This window comes from Lissotriton helveticus, chromosome 8 (assembly GCF_964261635.1).
Source record: "Lissotriton helveticus chromosome 8, aLisHel1.1, whole genome shotgun sequence".
Lineage (NCBI taxonomy): Eukaryota > Metazoa > Chordata > Amphibia > Caudata > Salamandridae > Lissotriton > Lissotriton helveticus.
In genome coordinates, this window is record NC_136069.1 from 1539527940 (window position 1) to 1539552600 (window position 24661).

General features: G+C 42.7%; 26 non-coding genes across 26 annotated transcripts; all 26 read left to right on the forward strand.

The window, feature by feature from the left end:
- The first annotated feature begins 54 nt into the window (after nt 1-54).
- TRNAL-AAG (transfer RNA leucine (anticodon AAG)) lies at nt 55-137 on the forward strand. Its single transcript has one exon. It is a non-coding gene; the product is annotated as a tRNA-Leu (tRNA).
- A 1742-nt stretch (nt 138-1879) lies between these two features.
- Nucleotides 1880-1962, forward strand: TRNAL-CAG (transfer RNA leucine (anticodon CAG)). Its single transcript has one exon. It is a non-coding gene; the product is annotated as a tRNA-Leu (tRNA).
- Nucleotides 1963-2150: 188 nt separating this feature from the next.
- Nucleotides 2151-2233, forward strand: TRNAL-AAG (transfer RNA leucine (anticodon AAG)). Its single transcript has one exon. It is a non-coding gene; the product is annotated as a tRNA-Leu (tRNA).
- A 1026-nt stretch (nt 2234-3259) lies between these two features.
- Nucleotides 3260-3342, forward strand: TRNAL-UAG (transfer RNA leucine (anticodon UAG)). Its single transcript has one exon. It is a non-coding gene; the product is annotated as a tRNA-Leu (tRNA).
- Nucleotides 3343-3975: 633 nt separating this feature from the next.
- On the forward strand, nt 3976-4058 carry TRNAL-CAG (transfer RNA leucine (anticodon CAG)). The gene has a single exon. It is a non-coding gene; the product is annotated as a tRNA-Leu (tRNA).
- A 189-nt stretch (nt 4059-4247) lies between these two features.
- TRNAL-AAG (transfer RNA leucine (anticodon AAG)) lies at nt 4248-4330 on the forward strand. Its single transcript has one exon. It is a non-coding gene; the product is annotated as a tRNA-Leu (tRNA).
- A 1742-nt stretch (nt 4331-6072) lies between these two features.
- TRNAL-CAG (transfer RNA leucine (anticodon CAG)) lies at nt 6073-6155 on the forward strand. The gene has a single exon. It is a non-coding gene; the product is annotated as a tRNA-Leu (tRNA).
- A 188-nt stretch (nt 6156-6343) lies between these two features.
- TRNAL-AAG (transfer RNA leucine (anticodon AAG)) lies at nt 6344-6426 on the forward strand. Its single transcript has one exon. It is a non-coding gene; the product is annotated as a tRNA-Leu (tRNA).
- A 1026-nt stretch (nt 6427-7452) lies between these two features.
- Nucleotides 7453-7535, forward strand: TRNAL-UAG (transfer RNA leucine (anticodon UAG)). The gene has a single exon. It is a non-coding gene; the product is annotated as a tRNA-Leu (tRNA).
- A 632-nt stretch (nt 7536-8167) lies between these two features.
- Nucleotides 8168-8250, forward strand: TRNAL-CAG (transfer RNA leucine (anticodon CAG)). The gene has a single exon. It is a non-coding gene; the product is annotated as a tRNA-Leu (tRNA).
- A 189-nt stretch (nt 8251-8439) lies between these two features.
- TRNAL-AAG (transfer RNA leucine (anticodon AAG)) lies at nt 8440-8522 on the forward strand. The gene has a single exon. It is a non-coding gene; the product is annotated as a tRNA-Leu (tRNA).
- A 1026-nt stretch (nt 8523-9548) lies between these two features.
- TRNAL-UAG (transfer RNA leucine (anticodon UAG)) lies at nt 9549-9631 on the forward strand. The gene has a single exon. It is a non-coding gene; the product is annotated as a tRNA-Leu (tRNA).
- A 633-nt stretch (nt 9632-10264) lies between these two features.
- Nucleotides 10265-10347, forward strand: TRNAL-CAG (transfer RNA leucine (anticodon CAG)). Its single transcript has one exon. It is a non-coding gene; the product is annotated as a tRNA-Leu (tRNA).
- A 188-nt stretch (nt 10348-10535) lies between these two features.
- TRNAL-AAG (transfer RNA leucine (anticodon AAG)) lies at nt 10536-10618 on the forward strand. The gene has a single exon. It is a non-coding gene; the product is annotated as a tRNA-Leu (tRNA).
- A 1026-nt stretch (nt 10619-11644) lies between these two features.
- Nucleotides 11645-11727, forward strand: TRNAL-UAG (transfer RNA leucine (anticodon UAG)). Its single transcript has one exon. It is a non-coding gene; the product is annotated as a tRNA-Leu (tRNA).
- Nucleotides 11728-12359: 632 nt separating this feature from the next.
- TRNAL-CAG (transfer RNA leucine (anticodon CAG)) lies at nt 12360-12442 on the forward strand. The gene has a single exon. It is a non-coding gene; the product is annotated as a tRNA-Leu (tRNA).
- A 189-nt stretch (nt 12443-12631) lies between these two features.
- On the forward strand, nt 12632-12714 carry TRNAL-AAG (transfer RNA leucine (anticodon AAG)). Its single transcript has one exon. It is a non-coding gene; the product is annotated as a tRNA-Leu (tRNA).
- Nucleotides 12715-14455: 1741 nt separating this feature from the next.
- On the forward strand, nt 14456-14538 carry TRNAL-CAG (transfer RNA leucine (anticodon CAG)). Its single transcript has one exon. It is a non-coding gene; the product is annotated as a tRNA-Leu (tRNA).
- Nucleotides 14539-14726: 188 nt separating this feature from the next.
- TRNAL-AAG (transfer RNA leucine (anticodon AAG)) lies at nt 14727-14810 on the forward strand. Its single transcript has one exon. It is a non-coding gene; the product is annotated as a tRNA-Leu (tRNA).
- A 1740-nt stretch (nt 14811-16550) lies between these two features.
- TRNAL-CAG (transfer RNA leucine (anticodon CAG)) lies at nt 16551-16633 on the forward strand. The gene has a single exon. It is a non-coding gene; the product is annotated as a tRNA-Leu (tRNA).
- Nucleotides 16634-18645: 2012 nt separating this feature from the next.
- On the forward strand, nt 18646-18728 carry TRNAL-CAG (transfer RNA leucine (anticodon CAG)). The gene has a single exon. It is a non-coding gene; the product is annotated as a tRNA-Leu (tRNA).
- A 2013-nt stretch (nt 18729-20741) lies between these two features.
- TRNAL-CAG (transfer RNA leucine (anticodon CAG)) lies at nt 20742-20824 on the forward strand. Its single transcript has one exon. It is a non-coding gene; the product is annotated as a tRNA-Leu (tRNA).
- A 189-nt stretch (nt 20825-21013) lies between these two features.
- On the forward strand, nt 21014-21096 carry TRNAL-AAG (transfer RNA leucine (anticodon AAG)). Its single transcript has one exon. It is a non-coding gene; the product is annotated as a tRNA-Leu (tRNA).
- A 1741-nt stretch (nt 21097-22837) lies between these two features.
- TRNAL-CAG (transfer RNA leucine (anticodon CAG)) lies at nt 22838-22920 on the forward strand. The gene has a single exon. It is a non-coding gene; the product is annotated as a tRNA-Leu (tRNA).
- Nucleotides 22921-23109: 189 nt separating this feature from the next.
- Nucleotides 23110-23192, forward strand: TRNAL-AAG (transfer RNA leucine (anticodon AAG)). The gene has a single exon. It is a non-coding gene; the product is annotated as a tRNA-Leu (tRNA).
- Nucleotides 23193-23381: 189 nt separating this feature from the next.
- Nucleotides 23382-23464, forward strand: TRNAL-AAG (transfer RNA leucine (anticodon AAG)). The gene has a single exon. It is a non-coding gene; the product is annotated as a tRNA-Leu (tRNA).
- The last annotated feature ends 1197 nt before the right edge of the window (nt 23465-24661 follow it).

Here is a 24661-nt window from a genome sequence, read left to right on the forward strand (position 1 = left end):
GTTTTTTTTGTTCACACTATCTTTCTCACTATGTAGATGGACAAGCAACGTGTGGTCAGGATGGCCGAGTGGTCTAAGGCGCTGCGTTAAGGCCGCAGTCTCTCCTGAAGGCGTGGGTTCAAATCCCACTTCTGACAAAACTTTAAGTCCATTTTGTCTCTGCGTTCCTTCAGAATCTCAGCTAAAAATTGGCAGTGCATATAATATCTGAATAAGTACCAAACTTCAGTTTCAACTGCAAATGAATTTGCCCAATTCTGTCTTCAAGCTCTTATAATATTCTTCTAGCACTAGTGGTGTTTTATGTGTTTTTTCGGGGGTGCCTAAAAAATCCCTTTTATTGGAGAAATGGCTTACATTCAGTCTTGTGATATTTTTGGTTTCCAATAAGTAGATTTTTAATTTTATGTAACCTCATTTTCTAATGATCCATTCAAGAGATGTTTCCACTATGAAATGAAGAGCAAGGGGAAAGAGCACAAATGATAGAGCCAGTGAGTGAGATGGGGTGTTGAGGAAGGAGAGAATGAAACAAAGACAGAGTGAGTGAACGGCAGGTAGGCATAGAAGAGGAGACTAGAAGTGAAGGTGACTTGCTTTTCCCTGCTCTTGACCTCCCACCCATCTCAAACCAATCACAAACATACCTTCTATGCAACGTTGGTATGCAGAACTTCACTCCTCAGCCAGTGAGGGTGAGTCCCAAGCCAGGGGCTAGAGAGCAAAAGAATGGATGTGCTCAGACGTTCCTTGCTAGGGACAGTTGATCTGAAACAAGGCCTGCTCTCTTGTTTCCAGCAAGGATCTAGAAATTCTGCATGAATGTGCAAGGCACATTGACAGCATAAATTTGCGTAAACTGCCCCACCTTCTGCCTTCCTACTTCCTGAGCAGTAGTTGTTTGTGTATAGAGAGAAAGGTCGCAGGCAAGGTAATTTTGTGAGTAGGATACAGAACCCTAAATAGCTGGTGAGAGGTATAAGTTATTCTAAAAGCATAAAAACAGTACACCTGTGAAATGAAATGCTTTCATATGTGATCTTCTGTGTTTATTGTCCTGTGCAAAAAGTTGCACCTTGTGTTTGAAGGTTGAAATTATTTCAAGCTTGCATGGACGCAGAAATTTCTGAGTGACTTTTATACATTTCTTAGGACTCTTCACTGTCAGGATGGCCGAGTGGTCTAAGGCGCTGTGTTTAGGCCGCAGGTTCCTCTGGAGGCGTGGGTTTGAATCCCACTTCTGAAATGACTTTTGGAGATATAATCTTCTTCATCAGGATAACATCTGATGGAAGTTGCTTCTGTTCGTCTTCACCTGGGACGTTATTCTGTCCTCGTCTAGTCAAGAGAGCTTGGGTTTCTCATATATTTCTGTTGTACATAGTCTTGCTGATAAAGTGCAATCCTTACCAAATCAGCTTATGACCCATGTAAGAGCTTATTCTAGAAGAGTCATTCTCTTGTATTCCCTGGCCAGACAGGCCATACAAATTTGGAAGAATGCCAAACACCTGGTAGACAGCTGGACTCCAGCACACTTACAGCAATTTCCTCAGGGCAGTGATCAGGGGCTGCTTAGATTTGCGAATTCCACCCTATGTTGTGACATTGAGATCCCTTGTTGAATTTGCTTTAGTCAGCCAAGATGTGGCTACTGACTCAATTTCAAAGCAGCTTTGGGCCGTTCAAGTGGCTGGTGAATAGCACTTTCTCTTTGTACTCATTAAAGGTCTAAAGAGTTCTTCATAGGTACTGCTCTGTATGGATTGTTCAAAGATCTGTTGGAAATGCTTATAATGGGATAAATAAATTGAGGGCATGCCTTTTCGGTACCCCACTTGCATGGCTGTCTGGCTTGTGGAAGGTGCTGCAAATGCAAGTCAGGATGGCCGAGTGGTCTAAGGCGCTGCGTTCAGGTCGCAGTCTCTTCTGGAGGCGTGGGTTCAAATCCCACTTCTGACAAACTTGTGTTTAATCTTCTTTTTTCTTGAGGGAGAAAATCAGATCATTTCCCTCACATGGGCTTATATGGTTGTCTTTTTGGAAAAGTGCAGTGAGTTTTTTTCTTGCTATAGCAACTCATGGCCTAAGATGTGTGTTTTTTTGTTCACACTATCTTTCTCACTATGTAGATGAACAAGCAACATGTGGTCAGGATGGCCGAGTGGTCTAAGGCGCTGCGTTAAGGCCGCAGTCTCTCCTGAAGGCGTGGGTTCAAATCCCACTTCTGACAAAACTTTAAGTCCATTTTGTCTCTGCGTTCCTTCAGAATCTCACCTAAAAATTGGCAGTGCATATAATATCTGAATAAGTACCAAACTTCAGTTTCAACTGCAAATGAATTTGCCCAATTCTGTCTTCAAGCTCGTATAATATTCTTCTAGCACTAGTGGTGTTTTATGTGTTTTTTCGGGGGTGCCTAAAAAATCCCTTTTATTGGAGAAATGGCTTACATTCAGTCTTGTGATATTTTTGGTTTCCAATAAGTAGATTTTTAATTTTATGTAACCTCATTTTCTAATGATCCATTCAAGAGATGTTTCCACTATGAAATGAAGAGCAAGGGGAAAGAGCACAAATGATAGAGCCAGTGAGTGAGATGGGGTGTTGAGGAAGGAGAGAATGAAACAAAGACAGAGTGAGTGAACGGCAGGTAGGCATAGAAGAGGAGACTAGAAGTGAAGGTGACTTGCTTTTCCCTGCTCTTGACCTCCCACCCATCTCAAACCAATCACAAACATACCTTCTATGCAACGTTGGTATGCAGAACTTCACTCCTCAGCCAGTGAGGGTGAGTCCCAAGCCAGGGGCTAGAGAGCAAAAGAATGGATGTGCTCAGACGTTCCTTGCTAGGGACAGTTGATCTGAAACAAGGCCTGCTCTCTTGTTTCCAGCAAGGATCTAGAAATTCTGCATGAATCTGCAAGGCACATTGACAGCATAAATTTGCGTAAACTGCCCCACCTTCTGCCTTCCTACTTCCTCAGCAGTAGTTGTTTGTGTATAAAGAGAGAGGTCGCAGGCAAGATAATTTTGTGAGTAGGATACAGAACCCTAAATAGCTGGTGAGAGGTATAAGTTATTCTAAAAGCATAAAAACAGTACACCTGTGAAATGAAATGCTTTCATATGTGATCTTCTGTGTTTATTGTCCTGTGCAAAAAGTTGCACCTTGTGTTTGAAGGTTGAAATTATTTCAAGCTTGCATGGACGCAGAAATTTCTGAGTGACTTTTATACATTTCTTAGGAATCTTCACTGTCAGGATGGCCGAGTGGTCTAAGGCGCTGTGTTTAGGCCGCAGTCTCCTCTGGAGGCGTGGGTTCGAATCCCACTTCTGACATGACTTTTGGAGATATAATCTTCTTCATCAGGATAACATCTGATGGAAGTTGCTTCTGTTCGTCTTCACCTGGGACGTTATTCTGTCCTCGTCTAGTCAAGAGAGCTTGGGTTTCTCATATATTTCTGTTGTACATAGTCTTGCTGATAAAGTGCAATCCTTACCAAATCAGCTTATGACCCATGTAAGAGCTTATTCTAGAAGAGTCATTCTCTTGTATTCCCTGGCCAGACAGGCCATACAAATTTGGAAGAATGCCAAACACCTGGTAGACAGCTGGACTCCAGCACACTTACAGCAATTTCCTCAGGGCTGTGATCAGGGGCTGCTTAGATTTGCGAATTCCACCCTATGTTGTGACATTGAGATCCCTTGTTGAATTTGCTTTAGTCAGCCAAGATGTGGCTGTTGACTCAATTTCAAAGCAGCTTTGGGCCGTTCAAGTGGCTGGTGAATAGCACTTTCTCTTTGTACGCTTTAAAGGTCTAAAGAGTTCTTCATAGGTACTGCTCTGTATGGATTGTTCAAAGATCTGTTGGAAATGCTTATAATGGGATAAATAAATTGAGGGCATGCCTTTTCGGTACCCCACTTGCATGGCTGTCTGGCTTGTGGAAGGTGCTGCAAATGCAAGTCAGGATGGCCGAGTGGTCTAAGGCGCTGCGTTCAGGTCGCAGTCTCTTCTGGAGGCGTGGGTTCAAATCCCACTTCTGACAAACCTGTGTTTAATCTTCTTTTTTCTTGAGGGAGAAAATCAGATCATTTCCCTCACATGGGCTTATATGGTTGTCTTTTTGGAAAAGTGCAGTGAGTTTTTTTCTTGCTATAGCCACTTATGGCCTAAGATGTGTGTTTTTTTTGTTCACACTATCTTTCTCACTATGTAGATGGACAAGCAACGTGTGGTCAGGATGGCCGAGTGGTCTAAGGCGCTGCGTTAAGGCCGCAGTCTCTCCTGAAGGCGTGGGTTCAAATCCCACTTCTGACAAAACTTTAAGTCCATTTTGTCTCTGCGTTCCTTCAGAATCTCAGCTAAAAATTGGCAGTGCATATAATATCTGAATAAGTACCAAACTTCAGTTTCAACTGCAAATGAATTTGCCCAATTCTGTCTTCAAGCTCTTATAATATTCTTCTAGCACTAGTGGTGTTTTATGTGTTTTTTCGGGGGTGCCTAAAAAATCCCTTTTATTGGAGAAATGGCTTACATTCAGTCTTGTGATATTTTTGGTTTCCAATAAGTAGATTTTTAATTTTATGTAACCTCATTTTCTAATGATCCATTCAAGAGATGTTTCCACTATGAAATGAAGAGCAAGGGGAAAGAGCACAAATGATAGAGCCAGTGAGTGAGATGGGGTGTTGAGGAAGGAGAGAATGAAACAAAGACAGAGTGAGTGAACGGCAGGTAGGCATAGAAGAGGAGACTAGAAGTGAAGGTGACTTGCTTTTCCCTGCTCTTGACCTCCCACCCATCTCAAACCAATCACAAACATACCTTCTATGCAACGTTGGTATGCAGAACTTCACTCCTCAGCCAGTGAGGGTGAGTCCCAAGCCAGGGGCTAGAGAGCAAAAGAATGGATGTGCTCAGACGTTCCTTGCTAGGGACAGTTGATCTGAAACAAGGCCTGCTCTCTTGTTTCCAGCAAGGATCTAGAAATTCTGCATGAATGTGCAAGGCACATTGACAGCATAAATTTGCGTAAACTGCCCCACCTTCTGCCTTCCTACTTCCTGAGCAGTAGTTGTTTGTGTATAGAGAGAAAGGTCGCAGGCAAGGTAATTTTGTGAGTAGGATACAGAACCCTAAATAGCTGGTGAGAGGTATAAGTTATTCTAAAAGCATAAAAACAGTACACCTGTGAAATGAAATGCTTTCATATGTGATCTTCTGTGTTTATTGTCCTGTGCAAAAAGTTGCACCTTGTGTTTGAAGGTTGAAATTATTTCAAGCTTGCATGGACGCAGAAATTTCTGAGTGACTTTTATACATTTCTTAGGACTCTTCACTGTCAGGATGGCCGAGTGGTCTAAGGCGCTGTGTTTAGGCCGCAGGTTCCTCTGGAGGCGTGGGTTTGAATCCCACTTCTGAAATGACTTTTGGAGATATAATCTTCTTCATCAGGATAACATCTGATGGAAGTTGCTTCTGTTCGTCTTCACCTGGGACGTTATTCTGTCCTCGTCTAGTCAAGAGAGCTTGGGTTTCTCATATATTTCTGTTGTACATAGTCTTGCTGATAAAGTGCAATCCTTACCAAATCAGCTTATGACCCATGTAAGAGCTTATTCTAGAAGAGTCATTCTCTTGTATTCCCTGGCCAGACAGGCCATACAAATTTGGAAGAATGCCAAACACCTGGTAGACAGCTGGACTCCAGCACACTTACAGCAATTTCCTCAGGGCAGTGATCAGGGGCTGCTTAGATTTGCGAATTCCACCCTATGTTGTGACATTGAGATCCCTTGTTGAATTTGCTTTAGTCAGCCAAGATGTGGCTACTGACTCAATTTCAAAGCAGCTTTGGGCCGTTCAAGTGGCTGGTGAATAGCACTTTCTCTTTGTACTCATTAAAGGTCTAAAGAGTTCTTCATAGGTACTGCTCTGTATGGATTGTTCAAAGATCTGTTGGAAATGCTTATAATGGGATAAATAAATTGAGGGCATGCCTTTTCGGTACCCCACTTGCATGGCTGTCTGGCTTGTGGAAGGTGCTGCAAATGCAAGTCAGGATGGCCGAGTGGTCTAAGGCGCTGCGTTCAGGTCGCAGTCTCTTCTGGAGGCGTGGGTTCAAATCCCACTTCTGACAAACTTGTGTTTAATCTTCTTTTTTCTTGAGGGAGAAAATCAGATCATTTCCCTCACATGGGCTTATATGGTTGTCTTTTTGGAAAAGTGCAGTGAGTTTTTTTCTTGCTATAGCAACTCATGGCCTAAGATGTGTGTTTTTTTGTTCACACTATCTTTCTCACTATGTAGATGAACAAGCAACATGTGGTCAGGATGGCCGAGTGGTCTAAGGCGCTGCGTTAAGGCCGCAGTCTCTCCTGAAGGCGTGGGTTCAAATCCCACTTCTGACAAAACTTTAAGTCCATTTTGTCTCTGCGTTCCTTCAGAATCTCACCTAAAAATTGGCAGTGCATATAATATCTGAATAAGTACCAAACTTCAGTTTCAACTGCAAATGAATTTGCCCAATTCTGTCTTCAAGCTCGTATAATATTCTTCTAGCACTAGTGGTGTTTTATGTGTTTTTTCGGGGGTGCCTAAAAAATCCCTTTTATTGGAGAAATGGCTTACATTCAGTCTTGTGATATTTTTGGTTTCCAATAAGTAGATTTTTAATTTTATGTAACCTCATTTTCTAATGATCCATTCAAGAGATGTTTCCACTATGAAATGAAGAGCAAGGGGAAAGAGCACAAATGATAGAGCCAGTGAGTGAGATGGGGTGTTGAGGAAGGAGAGAATGAAACAAAGACAGAGTGAGTGAACGGCAGGTAGGCATAGAAGAGGAGACTAGAAGTGAAGGTGACTTGCTTTTCCCTGCTCTTGACCTCCCACCCATCTCAAACCAATCACAAACATACCTTCTATGCAACGTTGGTATGCAGAACTTCACTCCTCAGCCAGTGAGGGTGAGTCCCAAGCCAGGGGCTAGAGAGCAAAAGAATGGATGTGCTCAGACGTTCCTTGCTAGGGACAGTTGATCTGAAACAAGGCCTGCTCTCTTGTTTCCAGCAAGGATCTAGAAATTCTGCATGAATCTGCAAGGCACATTGACAGCATAAATTTGCGTAAACTGCCCCACCTTCTGCCTTCCTACTTCCTCAGCAGTAGTTGTTTGTGTATAAAGAGAGAGGTCGCAGGCAAGATAATTTTGTGAGTAGGATACAGAACCCTAAATAGCTGGTGAGAGGTATAAGTTATTCTAAAAGCATAAAAACAGTACACCTGTGAAATGAAATGCTTTCATATGTGATCTTCTGTGTTTATTGTCCTGTGCAAAAAGTTGCACCTTGTGTTTGAAGGTTGAAATTATTTCAAGCTTGCATGGACGCAGAAATTTCTGAGTGACTTTTATACATTTCTTAGGAATCTTCACTGTCAGGATGGCCGAGTGGTCTAAGGCGCTGTGTTTAGGCCGCAGTCTCCTCTGGAGGCGTGGGTTCGAATCCCACTTCTGACATGACTTTTGGAGATATAATCTTCTTCATCAGGATAACATCTGATGGAAGTTGCATCTGTTCTTCTTCACCTGTGACCTTATTCCGTCCTCGTCTAGTCAAGAGAGCTTGGGTTTCTCATATATTTCTGTTGTACAAAGTCTTGCTGATAAAGTGCAATCCTTACCAAATGAGCTTATGACCCATGTAAGAGCTCATCTAGAAGAGTCATTCTCTTGTATTCCCTGGCCAGACAGGCCATACAAATTTGGAAGAATGCCAAGCACCTGGTAGACAGCTGTACTCCAGCACACTTACAGCAATGTCCTCAGGGCTGTGATCAGGGGCTGCTTAGATTTGCGTATTCCACCCTATGTTGTGACATTGAGCTCCCTTGTTGAATTTGCTTTAGTCAGCCAAGATGTGGCTGTTGACTCAATTTCAAAGCAGCTTTGGGCCGTTCAAGTGGCTGGTGAATAGCACTTTCTCTTTGTACGCTTTAAAGGTCTAAAGAGTTCTTCATAGGTACTGCTCTGTATGGATTGTTCAAAGATCTGTTGGAAATGCTTATAATGGGATAAATAAATTGAGGGCATGCCTTTTCGGTACCAAACTTGCATGGCTGTCTGGCTTGTGGAAGGTGTTGCAAATGCAAGTCAGGATGTCCGAGTGGTCTAAGGCGCTGCGTTCAGGTCGCAGTCTCTTCTGGAGGCGTGGGTTCAAATCCCACTTCTGACAAACCTGTGTTTAATCTTCTTTTTTCTTGAGGGAGAAAATCAGATCATTTCCCTCACATGGGCTTATATGGTTGTCTTTTTGGAAAAGTGCAGTGAGTTTTTTTCTTGCTATAGCCACTTATGGCCTAAGATGTGTGTTTTTTTTGTTCACACTATCTTTCTCACTATGTAGATGGACAAGCAACGTGTGGTCAGGATGGCCGAGTGGTCTAAGGCGCTGCGTTAAGGCCGCAGTCTCTCCTGGAGGCGTGGGTTCGAATCCCACTTCTGACAAAACTTTAAGTCCATTTTGTCTCTGCGTTCCTTCAGAATCTCAGCTAAAAATTGGCAGTGCATATAATATCTGAATAAGTACCAAACTTCAGTTTCAACTGCAAATGAATTTGCCCAATTCTGTCTTCAAGCTCTTATAATATTCTTCTAGCACTAGTGGTGTTTTATGTGTTTTTTGGGGGGTGCCTAAAAAATCCCTTTTATTGAAGAGATGGTTTACATTCAGTCTTGTGATATTTTTGGTTTCCAATAAGTAGATTTTTAATTTTATGTAACCTCATTTTCTAATGATCCATTCAAGAGATGTTTCCACTATGAAATGAAGAGCAAGGGGAAAGAGCACAAATGATAGAGCGAGTGAGTGAGATGGGGTGTTGAGGAAGGAGAGAATGAAACAAAGACAGAGTGAGTGAACGGCAGGTAGGCATAGAAGAGGAGACTAGAAGTGAAAGTGACTTGCTTTTCCCTGCTCTTGACCTCCCACCCATCTCAAACCAATCACAAACATACCTTCTATGCAACGTTGGTATGCAGAACTTCACTCCTCAGCCAGTGAGGGTGAGTCCCAAGCCAGGGGCTAGAGAGCAAAAGAATGGATGTGCTCAGACGTTCCTTGCTAGGGACAGTTGATCTGAAACAAGGCCTGCTCTCTTGTTTCCAGCAAGGATCTAGAAATTCTGCATGAATGTGCAAGGCACATTGACAGCATAAATTTGCATAAACTGCCCCACCTTCTGCCTTCCTACTTCCTGAGCAGTAGTTGTTTGTGTATAGAGAGAACGTTCGCAGGCAAGGTAATTTTGTGAGTAGGATACAGAACCCTAAATAGCTGGTGAGAGGTATAAGTTATTCTAAAAGCATAAAAACAGTACACCTGTGAAATGAAATGCTTTCATATGTGATCTTCTGTGTTTATTGTCCTGTGCAAAAAGTTGCACCTTGTGTTTGAAGGTTGAAATTATTTCAAGCTTGCATGGACGCAGAAATTTCTGAGTGACTTTTATACATTTCTTAGGACTCTTCACTGTCAGGATGGCCGAGTGGTCTAAGGCGCTGTGTTTAGGCCGCAGGTTCCTCTGGAGGCGTGGGTTCGAATCCCACTTCTGAAATGACTTTTGGAGATATAATCTATTTCATCAGGATAACATCTGATGGAAGTTGCTTCTGTTCGTCTTCACCTGGGACGTTATTCTGTCCTCGTCTAGTCAAGAGAGCTTGGGTTTCTCATATATTTCTGTTGTACATAGTCTTGCTGATAAAGTGCAATCCTTACCAAATCAGCTTATGACCCATGTAAGAGCTTATTCTAGAAGAGTCATTCTCTTGTATTCCCTGGCCAGACAGGCCATACAAATTTGGAAGAATGCCAAACACCTGGTAGACAGCTGGACTCCAGCACACTTACAGCAATTTCCTCAGGGCAGTGATCAGGGGCTGCTTAGATTTGCGAATTCCACCCTATGTTGTGACATTGAGATCCCTTGTTGAATTTGCTTTAGTCAGCCAAGATGTGGCTACTGACTCAATTTCAAAGCAGCTTTGGGCCGTTCAAGTGGCTGGTGAATAGCACTTTCTCTTTGTACTCATTAAAGGTCTAAAGAGTTCTTCATAGGTACTGCTCTGTATGGATTGTTCAAAGATCTGTTGGAAATGCTTATAATGGGATAAATAAATTGAGGGCATGCCTTTTCGGTACCCCACTTGCATGGCTGTCTGGCTTGTGGAAGGTGCTGCAAATGCAAGTCAGGATGGCCGAGTGGTCTAAGGCGCTGCGTTCAGGTCGCAGTCTCTTCTGGAGGCGTGGGTTCAAATCCCACTTCTGACAAACTTGTGTTTAATCTTCTTTTTTCTTGAGGGAGAAAATCAGATCATTTCCCTCACATGGGCGTATATGGTTGTCTTTTTGGAAAAGTGCAGTGAGTTTTTTTCTTGCTATAGCAACTCATGGCCTAAGATGTGTGTTTTTTTGTTCACACTATCTTTCTCACTATGTAGATGAACAAGCAACATGTGGTCAGGATGGCCGAGTGGTCTAAGGCGCTGCGTTAAGGCCGCAGTCTCTCCTGAAGGCGTGGGTTCAAATCCCACTTCTGACAAAACTTTAAGTCCATTTTGTCTCTGCGTTCCTTCAGAATCTCACCTAAAAATTGGCAGTGCATATAATATCTGAATAAGTACCAAACTTCAGTTTCAACTGCAAATGAATTTGCCCAATTCTGTCTTCAAGCTCGTATAATATTCTTCTAGCACTAGTGGTGTTTTATGTGTTTTTTCGGGGGTGCCTAAAAAATCCCTTTTATTGGAGAAATGGCTTACATTCAGTCTTGTGATATTTTTGGTTTCCAATAAGTAGATTTTTAATTTTATGTAACCTCATTTTCTAATGATCCATTCAAGAGATGTTTCCACTATGAAATGAAGAGCAAGGGGAAAGAGCACAAATGATAGAGCCAGTGAGTGAGATGGGGTGTTGAGGAAGGAGAGAATGAAACAAAGACAGAGTGAGTGAACGGCAGGTAGGCATAGAAGAGGAGACTAGAAGTGAAGGTGACTTGCTTTTCCCTGCTCTTGACCTCCCACCCATCTCAAACCAATCACAAACATACCTTCTATGCAACGTTGGTATGCAGAACTTCACTCCTCAGCCAGTGAGGGTGAGTCCCAAGCCAGGGGCTAGAGAGCAAAAGAATGGATGTGCTCAGACGTTCCTTGCTAGGGACAGTTGATCTGAAACAAGGCCTGCTCTCTTGTTTCCAGCAAGGATCTAGAAATTCTGCATGAATCTGCAAGGCACATTGACAGCATAAATTTGCGTAAACTGCCCCACCTTCTGCCTTCCTACTTCCTCAGCAGTAGTTGTTTGTGTATAAAGAGAGAGGTCGCAGGCAAGATAATTTTGTGAGTAGGATACAGAACCCTAAATAGCTGGTGAGAGGTATAAGTTATTCTAAAAGCATAAAAACAGTACACCTGTGAAATGAAATGCTTTCATATGTGATCTTCTGTGTTTATTGTCCTGTGCAAAAAGTTGCACCTTGTGTTTGAAGGTTGAAATTATTTCAAGCTTGCATGGACGCAGAAATTTCTGAGTGACTTTTATACATTTCTTAGGAATCTTCACTGTCAGGATGGCCGAGTGGTCTAAGGCGCTGTGTTTAGGCCGCAGTCTCCTCTGGAGGCGTGGGTTCGAATCCCACTTCTGACATGACTTTTGGAGATATAATCTTCTTCATCAGGATAACATCTGATGGAAGTTGCATCTGTTCTTCTTCACCTGTGACCTTATTCCGTCCTCGTCTAGTCAAGAGAGCTTGGGTTTCTCATATATTTCTGTTGTACAAAGTCTTGCTGATAAAGTGCAATCCTTACCAAATGAGCTTATGACCCATGTAAGAGCTCATCTAGAAGAGTCATTCTCTTGTATTCCCTGGCCAGACAGGCCATACAAATTTGGAAGAATGCCAAGCACCTGGTAGACAGCTGTACTCCAGCACACTTACAGCAATGTCCTCAGGGCTGTGATCAGGGGCTGCTTAGATTTGCGTATTCCACCCTATGTTGTGACATTGAGCTCCCTTGTTGAATTTGCTTTAGTCAGCCAAGATGTGGCTGTTGACTCAATTTCAAAGCAGCTTTGGGCCGTTCAAGTGGCTGGTGAATAGCACTTTCTCTTTGTACGCTTTAAAGGTCTAAAGAGTTCTTCATAGGTACTGCTCTGTATGGATTGTTCAAAGATCTGTTGGAAATGCTTATAATGGGATAAATAAATTGAGGGCATGCCTTTTCGGTACCAAACTTGCATGGCTGTCTGGCTTGTGGAAGGTGCTGCAAATGCAAGTCAGGATGTCCGAGTGGTCTAAGGCGCTGCGTTCAGGTCGCAGTCTCTTCTGGAGGCGTGGGTTCAAATCCCACTTCTGACAAACCTGTGTTTAATCTTCTTTTTTCTTGAGGGAGAAAATCAGATCATTTCCCTCACATGGGCTTATATGGTTGTCTTTTTGGAAAAGTGCAGTGAGTTTTTTTCTTGCTATAGCCACTTATGGCCTAAGATGTGTGTTTTTTTTGTTCACACTATCTTTCTCACTATGTAGATGGACAAGCAACGTGTGGTCAGGATGGCCGAGTGGTCTAAGGCGCTGCGTTAAGGCCGCAGGCTCTCCTGGAGGCGTGGGTTCGAATCCCACTTCTGACAAAACTTTAAGTCCATTTTGTCTCTGCGTTCCTTCAGAATCTCAGCTAAAAATTGGCAGTGCATATAATATCTGAATAAGTACCAAACTTCAGTTTCAACTGCAAATGAATTTGCCCAATTCTGTCTTCAAGCTCTTATAATATTCTTCTAGCACTAGTGGTGTTTTATGTGTTTTTTGGGGGGTGCCTAAAAAATCCCTTTTATTGAAGAGATGGTTTACATTCAGTCTTGTGATATTTTTGGTTTCCAATAAGTAGATTTTTAATTTTATGTAACCTCATTTTCTAATGATCCATTCAAGAGATGTTTCCACTATGAAATGAAGAGCAAGGGGAAAGAGCACAAATGATAGAGCGAGTGAGTGAGATGGGGTGTTGAGGAAGGAGAGAATGAAACAAAGACAGAGTGAGTGAACGGCAGGTAGGCATAGAAGAGGAGACTAGAAGTGAAAGTGACTTGCTTTTCCCTGCTCTTGACCTCCCACCCATCTCAAACCAATCACAAACATACCTTCTATGCAACGTTGGTATGCAGAACTTCACTCCTCAGCCAGTGAGGGTGAGTCCCAAGCCAGGGGCTAGAGAGCAAAAGAATGGATGTGCTCAGACGTTCCTTGCTAGGGACAGTTGATCTGAAACAAGGCCTGCTCTCTTGTTTCCAGCAAGGATCTAGAAATTCTGCATGAATGTGCAAGGCACATTGACAGCATAAATTTGCATAAACTGCCCCACCTTCTGCCTTCCTACTTCCTGAGCAGTAGTTGTTTGTGTATAGAGAGAACGTTCGCAGGCAAGGTAATTTTGTGAGTAGGATACAGAACCCTAAATAGCTGGTGAGAGGTATAAGTTATTCTAAAAGCATAAAAACAGTACACCTGTGAAATGAAATGCTTTCATATGTGATCTTCTGTGTTTATTGTCCTGTGCAAAAAGTTGCACCTTGTGTTTGAAGGTTGAAATTATTTCAAGCTTGCATGGACGCAGAAATTTCTGAGTGACTTTTATACATTTCTTAGGACTCTTCACTGTCAGGATGTCCGAGTGGTCTAAGGCGCTGTGTTTAGGCCGCAGTCTCCTCTGGAGACGTGGGTTCGAATCCCACTTCTGTAATGACTTTTGGAGATATAATCTTCTTCATCAGGATAACATCTGATGGAAGTTGCTTCTGTTCGTCTTCACCTGGGACGTTATTCTGTCCTCGTCTAGTCAAGAGAGCTTGGGTTTCTCATTTATTTCTGTTGTACAAAGTCTTGCTGATAAAGTGCAATCCTTACCAAATGAGCTTATGACCCATGTAAGAGCTCATCTAGAAGAGTCATTCTCTTGTATTCCCTGGCCAGACAGGCCATACAAATTTGGAAGAATGCCAAGCACCTGGTAGACAGCTGGACTCCAGCACACTTACAGCAATTTCCTCAGGGCAGTGATCAGGGGCTGCTTAGATTTGCGAATTCCACCCTATGTTGTGACATTGAGATCCCTTGTTGAATTTGCTTTAGTCAGCCAAGATGTGGCTGTTGACTCAATTTCAAAGCAGCTTTGGGCCGTTCAAGTGGCTGGTGAATAGCACTTTCTCTTTGTACGCTTTAAAGGTCTAAAGAGTTCTTCATAGGTACTGCTCTGTATGGATTGTTCAAAGATCTGTTGGAAATGCTTATAATGGGATAAATAAATTGAGGGCATGCCTGTTCGGTACCAAACTTGCATGGCTGTCTGGCTTGTGGAAGGTGCTGCAAATGCATGTCAGGATGGCCGAGTGGTCTAAGGCGCTGCGTTCAGGTCGCAGTCTCTTCTGGAGGCGTGGGTTCAAATCCCACTTCTGACAAACCTGTGTTTAATCTTCTTTTTTCTTGAGGGAGAAAATCAGATCATTTCCCTCACATGGGCTTATATGGTTGTCTTTTTGGAAAAGTGCATTGAGTTTTTTTCTTGCTATAGCCACTTATGGCCTAAGATGTGTGTTTTTTTTGTTCACACTATCTTTCTCACTATGTAGATGGACAAGCAACATGTGGTCAGGATGGCCGAGTGGTCTAAGGCGCTGCGTTAAGGCCGCAGTCTCCCCTGGAGGCGTGGGTTCGAATCCCACTTCTGCCAAAACTTTAAGTCCATTTTGTCACTGCGTTCCTTCAGAATCTCAGCTAAAAATTGGCAGTGCATATAATATCTGAATAAGTACCAAACTTCAGTTTCAACTGCAAATGAATTTGCCCAATTCTGTCTTCAAGCTCTTATAATATTCTTCTAGCACTAGTGGTGTTTTATGTGTTTTTTGGGGGGTGCCTAAAAAATCCCTTTTATTGAAGAAATGGCTTACATTCAGTCTTGTGATATTTTTGGTTTCCAATAAGTAGATTTTTAATTTTATGTAACCTCATTTTCTAATGACCCATTCAAGAGATGTTTCCACTATGAAATGAAGAGCAAGGGGAAAGAGCACAAATGATAGAGCGAGTGAGTGAGATGGGGTGTTGAGGAAGGAGAGAATGAAACAAAGACAGAGTGAGTGAACGGCAGGTAGGCATAGAAGAGGAGACTAGAAGTGAAAGTGACTTGCTTTTCCCTGCTTTTGACCTCCCACCCATCTCAAACCAATCACAAACATACCTTCTATGCAACGTTGGTATGCAGAACTTCACTCCTCAGCCAGTGAGGGTGAGTCCCAAGCCAGGGGCTAGAGAGCAAAAGAATGGATGTGCTCAGACGTTCCTTGCTAGGGACAGTTGATCTGAAACAAGGCCTGCTCTCTTGTTTCCAGCAAGGATCTAGAAATTCTGCATGAATGTGCAAGGCACATTGACAGCATAAATTTGCATAAACTGCCCCACCTTCTGCCTTTCTACTTCCTGAGCAGTAGTTGTTTGTGTATAAAGAGAGAGGTCGCAGGCAAGATAATTTTGTGAGTAGGATACAGAACCCTAAATAGCTGGTGAGAGGTATAAGTTATTCTAAAAGCATAAAAACAGTACACCTGTGAAATGAAATGCTTTCATATGTGATCTTCTGTGTTTATTGTCCTGTGCAAAAAGTTGCACCTTGTGTTTGAAGGTTGAAATTATTTCAAGCTTGCATGGACGCAGAAATTTCTGAGTGACTTTTATACATTTCTTAGGACTCTTCACTGTCAGGATGGCCGAGTGGTCTAAGGCGCTGTGTCTAGGCTGCAGTCTCCTCTGGAGGCGTGGGTTCGAATCCCACTTCTGAAATGACTTTTGGAGATATAATCTTCTTCAACAGGATAACATCTGATGGAAGGTGCATCTGTTCGTCTAACCTGGGATGTTATTCCGTCCTCGTCTAGTCAGGAGAGCTTGGGTTTCTCATATATTTCTGTTGTACAAAGTCTTGCTGATAAAGTGAAATCCTTACCAAATGAGCTTAGGACCCATGTAAGAGCTCATCTAGAAGAGTCATGCTCTTGTATTCCCTGGCCAGACAGGCCATGCAAATTTGGAAGAATGCCAAGCACCTGGTAGACAGCTGTACTCCAGCACACTTACAGCAATGTCCTCAGGGCTGTGATCAGGGGCTGCTTAGATTTGCGTATTCCACCCTATGTTGTGACATTGAGCTCCCTTGTTGAATTTGCTTTAGTCAGCCAAGATGTGGCTGTTGACTCAATTTCAAAGCAGCTTTGGGCCGTTCAAGTGGCTGGTGAATAGCACTTTCTCTTTGTACTCATTAAAGGTCTAAAGAGTTCTTCATAGGTACTGCTCTGTATGGATTGTTCAAAGATCTGTTGGAAATGCTTATAATGGGATAAATAAATTGAGGGCATGCCTTTTCGGTACCCCACTTGCATGGCTGTCTGGCTTGTGGAAGGTGCTGCAAATGCAAGTCAGGATGGCCGAGTGGTCTAAGGCGCTGCGTTCAGGTCGCAGTCTCTTCTGGAGGCGTGGGTTGAAATCCCACTTCTGACAAACCTGTGTTTAATCTTCTTTTTTCTTGAGGGAGAAAATCAGATCATTTCCCTCACATGGGCTTATATGGTTGTCTTTTTGGAAAAGTGCAGTGAGTTTTTTTCTTGCTATAGCCACTTATGGCCTAAGATGTGTGTTTTTTTTGTTCACACTATCTTTCTCACTATGTAGATGAACAAGCAACGTTGTCAGGATGGCCGAGTGGTCTAAGGCCCTGCGGTTAAGCCTGCAGTCTCTCCTGGAAGGTGGGTTCGAATCCCACTTCTGACAAAACTTTAAGTCCATTTTGTCTCTGCGTTCCTTCAGAATCTCAGCTAAAAATTGGAAGTGCATATAATATCTGAATAAGTACCAAACTTCAGTTTCAACTGCAAATGAATTTGCCCAATTCTGTCTTCAAGCTCTTATAATATTCTTCTAGCACTAGTGGTGTTTTATGTGTTTTTTGGGGGGTGCCTAAAAAATCCCTTTTATTGAAGAAATGGCTTACATTCAGTCTTGTGATATTTTTGCTTTCCAATAAGTAGATTTTTAATTTTATGTAACCTCATTTTCTAATGATCCATTCAAGAGATGTTTCCACTATGAAATGAAGAGCAAGGGGAAAGAGCACAAATGATAGAGCCAGTGAGTGAGATGGGGTGTTGAGGAAGGAGAGAATGAAACAAAGACAGAGTGAGTGAACGGCAGGTAGGCATAGAAGAGGAGACTAGAAGTGAAAGTGACTTGCTTTTCCCTGCTCTTGACCTCCCACCCATCTCAAACCAATCACAAACATACCTTCTATGCAACGTTGGTATGCAGAACTTCACTCCTCAGCCAGTGAGGGTGAGACCCAAGCCAGGGGCTAGAGAGCAAAAGGATGGATGTGCTCAGACGTTCCTTGCTAGGGACAGTTGATCTGAAACAAGGCCTGCTCTCTTGTTTCCAGCAAGGATCTAGAAATTCTGCATGAATCTGCAAGGCACATTGACAGCATAAATTTGCATAAACTGCCCCACCTTCTGCCTTCCTACTTCATGAGCAGTAGTTGTTTGTGTATAGAGAGAAAGGTCGCAGGCAAGGTAATTTTGTGAGTAGGATACAGAACCCTAAATAGCTGGTGAGAGGTATAAGTTATTCTAAAAGCATAAAAACAGTACACCTGTGAAATGAAATGCTTTCATATGTGATCTTCTGTGTTTATTGTCCTGTGCAAAAAGTTGCACCTTGTGTTTGAAGGTTGAAATTATTTCAAGCTTGCATGGACGCAGAAATTTCTGAGTGACTTTTATACATTTCTTAGGACTCTTCACTGTCAGGATGGCCGAGTGGTCTAAGGTGCTGTGTTTAGGCCACAGTTTCCTCTGGAGGCGTGGGTTCGAATCCCACTTCTGAAATGACTTTTGGAGATATAATCTTCTTCATCAGGATAACATCTGATGGAAGTTGCTTCTGTTCGTCTTCACCTGGGACGTTATTCTGTCCTCGTCTAGTCAAGAGAGCTTGGGTTTCTCATATATTTCTGTTGTACATAGTCTTGCTGATAAAGTGCAATCCTTACCAAATCAGCTTATGACCCATGTAAGAGCTTATTCTAGAAGAGTCATTCTCTTGTATTCCCTGGCCAGACAGGCCATACAAATTTGGAAGAATGCCAAACACCTGGTAGACAGCTGGACTCCAGCACACTTACAGCAATTTCCTCAGGGCAGTGATCAGGGGCTGCTTAGATTTGCGAATTCCACCCTATGTTGTGACATTGAGATCCCTTGTTGAATTTGCTTTAGTCAGCCAAGATGTGGCTACTGACTCAATTTCAAAGCAGCTTTGGGCCGTTCAAGTGGCTGGTGAATAGCACTTTCTCTTTGTACTCATTAAAGGTCTAAAGAGTTCTTCATAGGTACTGCTCTGTATGGATTGTTCAAAGATCTGTTGGAAATGCTTATAATGGGATAAATAAATTGAGGGCATGCCTTTTCGGTACCCCACTTGCATGGCTGTCTGGCTTGTGGAAGGTGCTGCAAATGCAAGTCAGGATGGCCGAGTGGTCTAAGGCGCTGCGTTCAGGTCGCAGTCTCTTCTGGAGGCGTGGGTTCAAATCCCACTTCTGACAAACCTGTGTTTAATCTTCTTTTTTCTTGAGGGAGAAAATCAGATCATTTCCCTCACATGGGCTTATATGGTTGTCTTTTTGGAAAAGTGCAGTGAGTTTTTTTCTTGCTATAGCATCTCATGGCCTAAGATGTGTGTTTTTTTGTTCACACTATCTTTCTCACTATGTAGATGAACAAGCAACATGTGGTCAGGATGGCCGAGTGGTCTAAGGTGCTGCGTTAAGGCCGCAGTCTCTCCTGAAGGCGTGGGTTCGAATCCCACTTCTGAATAAAACTTTAAGTCCATTTTGTCTCTGCGTTCCTTCAGAATCTCACCTAAAAATTGGCAGTGCATATAATATCTGAATAAGTACCAAACTTCAGTTTCAACTGCAAATGAATTTGCCCAATTCTGTCTTCAAGCTCGTATAATATTCTTCTAGCACTAGTGGTGTTTTATGTTTTTTTTCGGGGGTGCCTAAAAAATCCCTTTTATTGGAGAAATGGCTTACATTCAGTCTTGTGATATTTTTGGTTTCCAATATGTAGATTTTTAATTTTATGTAACCTCATTTTCTAATGATCCATTCAAGAGATGTTTCCACTATGAAATGAAGAGCAAGGGGAAAGAGCACAAATGATAGAGCCAGTGAGTGAGATGGGGTGTTGAGGAAGGAGAGAATGAAACAAAGACAGAGTGAGTGAACGGCAGGTAGGCATAGAAGAGGAGACTAGAAGTGAAGGTGACTTGCTTTTCCCTGCTCTTGACCTCCCACCCATCTCAAACCAATCACAAACATACCTTCTATGCAACGTTGGTATGCAGAACTTCACTCCTCAGCCAGTGAGGGTGAGTCCCAAGCCAGGGGCTAGAGAGCAAAAGAATGGATGTGCTCAGACGTTCCTTGCTAGGGACAGTTGATCTGAAACAAGGCCTGCTCTCTTGTTTCCAGCAAGGATCTAGAAATTCTGCATGAATCTGCAAGGCACATTGACAGCATAAATTTGCATAAACTGCCCCACCTTCTGCCTTCCTACTTCCTCAGCAGTAGTTGTTTGTGTATAAAGAGAGAGGTCGCAGGCAAGATAATTTTGTGAGTAGGATACAGAACCCTAAATAGCTGGTGAGAGGTATAAGTTATTCTAAAAGCATAAAAACAGTACACCTGTGAAATGAAATGCTTTCATATGTGATCTTCTGTGTTTATTGTCCTGTGCAAAAAGTTGCACCTTGTGTTTGAAGGTTGAAATTATTTCAAGCTTGCATGGACGCAGACATTTCTGAGTGACTTTTATACATTTCTTAGGACTCTTCACTGTCAGGATGGCCGAGTGGTCTAAGGTGCTGTGTTTAGGCTGCAGTCTCATCTGGAGGCGTGGGTTCGAATCCCACTTCTGAAATGACATTTGGAGATATAATCTTCTTCATCAGGATAACATCTGATGGAAGTTGCATCTGTACGTCTTCACCTGGGACGTTAGTCCGTCCTCGTCTAGTCAAGAGAGCTTGGGTTTCTCATATATTTATGTTGTACAAAGTCTTGCTGATAAAGTGCAATCCTTACCAAATGAGCTTAGGACCCATGTAAGAGCTCATCTAGAAGAGTCATGCTCTTGTATTCCCTGGCCAGACAGGCCATGCAAATTTGGAAGAATGCCAAGCACCTGGTAGACAGCTGTACTCCAGCACACTTACAGCAATGTCCTCAGGGCTGTGATCAGGGGCTGCTTAGATTTGCGTATTCCACCCTATGTTGTGACATTGAGCTCCCTTGTTGAATTTGCTTTAGTCAGCCAAGATGTGGCTGTTGACTCAATTTCAAAGCAGCTTTGGGCCGTTCAAGTGGCTGGTGAATAGCACTTTCTCTTTGTACGCTTTAAAGGTCTAAAGAGTTCTTCATAGGTACTGCTCTGTATGGATTGTTCAAAGATCTGTTGGAAATGCTTATAATCGGATAAATAAATTGAGGGCATCCCTTTTCGGTACCAAACTTGCATGGGTATCTGGCTTGTGGAAGGAGCTGCAAATGCAAGTCAGGATGGCTGAGTGGTCTAAGGCGCTGCGTTCAGGTCGCAGTCTCTTCTGGAGGCGTGGGTTCAAATCCCACTTCTGACAAACCTGTGTTTAATCTTCTTTTTTTTTGAGGGAGAAAATCAGATCATTTCCCTCACATGGGCTTATATGGTTGTCTTTTTGGAAAAGTGCAGTGAGTTTTTTTCTTGCTATAGCCACTTATGGCCTAAGATGTGTGTTTTTCTTGTTCGCACTATCTGTCTCACTATGTAGATGGAGGAGCAACATGTGGTCAGGATGGCCGAGTGGTCTAAGGCGCTGCGTTAAGGCCACAGTCTCTCCTGGAGGCGTGGGTTCGAATCCCACTTCTGACAAAACTTTAAGTCCATTTTGTCTCTGCGTTCTTTCAGAATCTCAGCTAAAAATTGGCAGTGAATATAATATCTGAATAAGTACCAAACTTCAGTTTCAACTGCAAATGAATTTGCCCAATTCTGTCTTCAAGCTCTTATAATATTCTTCTAGCACTAGTGGTGTTTTATGTGTTTTTTGGGGGGTGCCTAAAAAATCCCTTTTATTGAAGAAATGGCTTACATTCAGTCTTGTGATATTTTTGGTTTCCAATAAGTAGATTTTTAATTTTATGTAACCTCATTTTCTAATGATCCATTCAAGAGATGTTTCCACTATGAAATGAAGAGCAAGGGGAAAGAGCACAAATGATAGAGCCAGTGAGTGAGATGGGGTGTTGAGGAAGGAGAGAATGAAACAAAGACAGAGTGAGTGAACGGCAGGTAGGCATAGAAGAGGAGACTAGAAGTGAAAGTGACTTGCCTTTCCCTGCTCTTGACCTCCCACCCATCTCAAACCAATCACAAACATACCTTCTATGCAACGTTGGTATGCAGAACTTCACTCCTCAGCCAGTGAGGGTGAGTCCCAAGCCAGGGGCTAGAGAGCAAAAGAATGGATGTGCTCAGACGTTCCTTGCTAGGGACAGTTGATTTCAAACAAGGCCTGCTCTCTTGTTTCCAGCAAGGATCTAGAAATTCTGCATGAATGTGCAAGGCACATTGACAGCATAAATTTGCATAAACTGCCCCACCTTCTGCCTTCCTACTTCCTGAGCAGTAGTTGTTTGTGTATAGAGAGAAAGGTCGCAGGCAAGGTAATTTTGTGAGTAGGATACAGAACCCTAAATAGCTGGTGAGAGGTATAAGTTATTCTAAAAGCATAAAAACAGTACACCTGTGAAATGAAATGCTTTCATACGTGATCTTCTGTGTTTATTGTCCTGTGCAAAAAGTTGCACCTTGTGTTTGAAGGTTGAAATTATTTCAAGCTTGCATGGACGCAGAAATTTCTGAGTGACTTTTATACATTTCTTAGGACTCTTCACTGTCAGGATGGCCGAGTTGTCTAAGGTGCTGTGTTTAGGCCGGATTCTCCTCTGGAGGCGTGGGTTCAAATCCCACTTCTGAAATGACTTTTGGAGATATAATCGTCTTCATCAGGATAACATCTGATGGAAGTTGTTTCTGTTCGTCTTCACCTGGGATGTTATTCTGTCCTCGTCTAGTCAAGAGAGCTTGGGTTTCTCATATATTTCTGTTGTACAAAGTCTTGCTGATAAAGTGCAATCCTTACCAAATGAGCTTATGACCCATGTAAGAGCTCATCTAGAAGAGTCATGCTCTTGTATTCCCTGGCCAGACAGGCCATGCAAATTTGGAAGAATGCCAAGCACCTGGTAGACAGCTGTACTCCAGCACACTTACAGCAATGTCCTCAGGGCTGTGAACAGGGGCTGCTTAGATTTGCGTATTCCACCCTATGTTGTGACATTGAGGTCCCTTGTTGAATTTGCTTTAGTCAGCCAAGATGTGGCTGTTGACTCAATTTCAAAGCAGCTTTGGGCCGTTCAAGTGGCTGGAGAATAGCACTTTCTCTTTGTACGCTTTAAAGGTCTAAAGAGTTCTTCTTAGGTACTGCTCTGTATGGATTGTTCAAAGATCTGTTGGAAATGCTTATAACGGGATAAATAAATTGAGGGCATGCCTTTTCGGTACCAAACTTGCATGGCTGTCTGGCTTGTGGAAGGTGCTGCAAATGCAAGTTAGGATGGCCGAGTGGTCTAAGGCGCTGTGTTCAGGTCGCAGTCTCTTCTGGAGGCGTGGGTTCAAATCCCACTTCTGACAAACCTGTGTTTAATCTTCTTTTTTCTTGAGGGAGAAAATCAGATCATTTCCCTCACATGGGCTTATATGGTTGTCTTTTTGGAAAAGTGCAGTGAGTTTTTTTCTTGCTATAGCCACTCATGGCCTAAGATGTGTGTTTTTTTTGTTCACACTATCTTTCTCACTATGTAGATTAACAAGCAACATGTGGTCAGGATGGCCGAGTGGTCTAAGGCGCTGCGTTAAGGCCGCAGTCTCTCCTGGAGGCGTGGGTTCGAATCCCACTTCTGACAAACCTGTGTTTAATCTTCTTTTTTCTTGAGGGAGAAAATCAGATCATTTCCCTCACATGGGCTTATATGGTTGTCTTTTTGGAAAAGTGCAGTGAGTTTTATTCTTGCTATAGCCACTTATGGCCTTAGATGTGTGTTTTTTTTGTTCACACCATCTTTCTCACTATGTAGATGGACAAGCAACATGTGGTCAGGATGGCCGAGTGGTCTAAGGCGCTGCGTTAAGGCCGCAGTCTCTCCTGGAGGCGTGGGTTCGAATCCCACTTCTGACAAAACTTTAAGTCCATTTTGTCTCTGCGTTCCTTCAGAATCTCAGCTAAAAATTGGCAGTGCATATAATATCTGAATAAGTACCAAACGTCCGTTTCAACTGCAAATGAATTTGCCCAATTCTGTCTTCAAGCTCTTATAATATTCTTCTAGCACTAGTGGTGTTTTATGTGTTTTTTGGGGGGTGCCTAAAAAATCCCTTTTATTGAAGAAATGGCTTACATTCAGTCTTGTGATATTTTTGGTTTCCAATAAGTAGATTTTTAATTTTATGTAACCTCATTTTCGAATGATCCATTCAAGAGATGTTTCCACTATGAAATGAAGAGCAAGGGGAAAGAGCACAAATGATAGAGCGAGTGAGTGAGATGGGGTGTTGAGGAAGGAGAGAATGAAACAAAGACAGAGTGAGTGAACGGCAGGTAGGCATAGAAGAGGAGACTAGAAGTGAAAGTGACTTGCTTTTCCCTGCTCTTGACCTCCCACCCATCTCAAACCAATCACAAACATACCTTCTATGCAACGTTGGTATGCAGAACTTCACTCCTCAGCCAGTGAGGGTGAGACCCAAGCCAGGGGCTAGAGAGCAAAAGAATGGATGTGCTCAGACGTTCCTTGCTAGGGACAGTTGATCTGAAACAAGGCCTGCTCTCTTGTTTCCAGCAAGGATCTAGAAATTCTGCATGAATGTGCAAGGCACATTGACAGCATAAATTTGCATAAACTGCCCCACCTTCTGCCTTCCTACTTCCTGAGCAGTAGTTGTTTGTGTATAGAGAGAAAGGTCGCAGGCAAGATAATTTTGTGAGTAGGATACAGAACCCTAAATAGCTGGTGAGAGGTATAAGTTATTCTAAAAGCATAAAAACAGTACACCTGTGAAATGAAATGCTTTCATATGTGATCTTCTGTGTTTATTGTCCTGTGCAAAAAGTTGCACCTTGTGTTTGAAGGTTGAAATTATTTCAAGCTTGCATGGACGCAGAAATTTCTGAGTGACTTTTATACATTTCTTAGGACTCTTCACTGTCAGGATGGCCGAGTGGACTAAGGCGCTGTGTCTAGGCTGCAGTCTCCTCTGGAGGCGTGGGTTCGAATCCCACTTCTGAAATGACTTTTGGAGATATAATCTTCTTCAACAGGATAACATCTGATGAAAGTTGCATCTGTTCGTCTTCACCTGGGATGTTATTCCGTCC